Below are 1,657 nucleotides of genomic sequence, written 5' to 3' on the forward strand. Positions count from 1 at the left end.
CCCCGCCACCCCCCCCCCCCCCCCCCCCCCCCGCTGAACAAAGTAACAGGTTTTATGTTTGTTCAGTCAGCTCATTTTGCAGCGACCGAAGACAAATCTTCTGGCTGAACAATGCTGCGGCTCTTAATGTGTGTGTGTTTTCTGATTGTCGGTGGAAATAAATCCCACGTGTCTGCCCAGTGTGTGAAGTGGTGGCCTTTCTAAAGCACTTGTTGGCTCAACAGTGCTCGTGCATTGTCCCCACTTGTATTGCTAATGCAGACCTTGCAGTACGGGCCAGCCTATATTGTTTGACTGTAAAGTGAATATGCTGTAGAAGCCGCTGGAACCGTTTTGGCTTATAAATCTTTACAAGGTTAACAAACCAAGGGCAGTGTTTAAAAATCTGTTAATTAACAAAGTTCTTACAGAGTAAATAGTTTCCTTTGTGTCGTTGGAAATGAACTCTTTAACTGGTTAACAGGTCGACTAAAACAGTGGGGGAAAAAAACAATGGCGACCACATGGTTCGGTAACAGGCGCTGATGCAGTTTAAAGGCAATCTGAAGTACAGTTACATGCTAGCAGCTGCTGCCGCCTTACCTGTTTAAATGGTCATTCAGTTGAATGGGAGCCAGTGTGGAGCGTGGAGCAGCAGCAGGCTGGTGGACAGCACAGCAAGGCTGGCTCGCTTATCAGTTAGATAACAGCAGGAGTGGGAGGGGGGGGGTCTGTCTGCGTGAGGAGGGGTGGCAGAGGATAGGCTGTAGTAAACTCACCTTTTTTAGTATTCATTAAACTAATGTATCAGCGCTCTGATTTTGTGTAAACAAAGAAAGTTGTAAGAGAATTACAAAAAGCTGTGCTTCAACCACAGCAAACCTTTACAGGAATCATGGTCTTTATGGGGGGGGCTCTTTCCTTGGCCCTTTTCTTTTTAACAGCAGAAACCAAAGACTAAAGCCCTTTTCCTATGAGCTTCATTCAGCGATACTCAGGTCGACCCAGTCTTTCCAATGGGTGAACTGCTTCTAGCTCTGTTCTTAGGAGCCACCCGGTCGAGGTTCCAGGCGGGCTGTGCCGAGCCGATGATTTCACGCCAGCAGAGCCATGACGCTGGATGAGTCATGGCAGCGGCCGCTTCAAAACTGCCATTTTCTACAGCCACACCGAGTTGCCTTTATCAAGTTTTTTTTGTACTGTCTTGTAAACCTTCTCTAGCTCACTTTTAACTTGTGTACGACTAACCATAGACCAAGCACCAGGCATACCATGGCCAGATGTGGAAATTAAAAATGTTTTACCGGCCACTCAAATATTTTACCAGCCACTATTTTTTGTTGTGACAAAAAGTTATTTCATATGATGATGATGATGGAGGTGGGTGGAAGCAGTTGTGCTGCCCTACAAGCTAAACAACACCTCTTTCTGGACACTGCATGGAAATAACTAGATTTTTCTTATTTTATTTTAAACCATTAAAAGATGCATATATGTACATAAAAAATTCAGACAAGTGAATTTTTTTTCTGTGGAGTGTTTTTGAAGTATTTTTTGTGCTTTTGTAAGTTTTTGTATGCAAGTTGTCATGTTTTTCAGACACTTGCTGCTTTTAATGCATAGATCTATCTGTGCTACCTGCCTATATTTAACAGGTAGGATATTCTGATGAAGGAAG

The 1,657-nt window shown here is 43.9% G+C and overlaps 2 protein-coding genes across 4 annotated transcripts in view; one reads left to right on the top strand and one right to left on the bottom strand.

Annotated features, from left to right (window-relative positions):
* Positions 1-689, bottom strand: part of mllt3 (MLLT3 super elongation complex subunit) — a 66,069-nt gene extending 65,380 nt beyond the window's left edge. The window contains exon 1 of the mRNA XM_025008252.2: positions 583-689. The gene's annotated coding sequence lies outside the window, so the exon portion shown is untranslated. The remainder of the gene's footprint in view (positions 1-582) is intronic.
* The window catches only part of focad (focadhesin), a 57,503-nt gene that overhangs the window by 1,963 nt on the left and 53,883 nt on the right, over positions 1-1,657 (top strand). The window lies entirely within an intron of this gene.

This window comes from Kryptolebias marmoratus, linkage group LG7 (genome assembly GCF_001649575.2).
Source record: "Kryptolebias marmoratus isolate JLee-2015 linkage group LG7, ASM164957v2, whole genome shotgun sequence".
In the NCBI taxonomy this organism is placed as follows: Eukaryota; Metazoa; Chordata; class Actinopteri; order Cyprinodontiformes; family Rivulidae; genus Kryptolebias; species Kryptolebias marmoratus.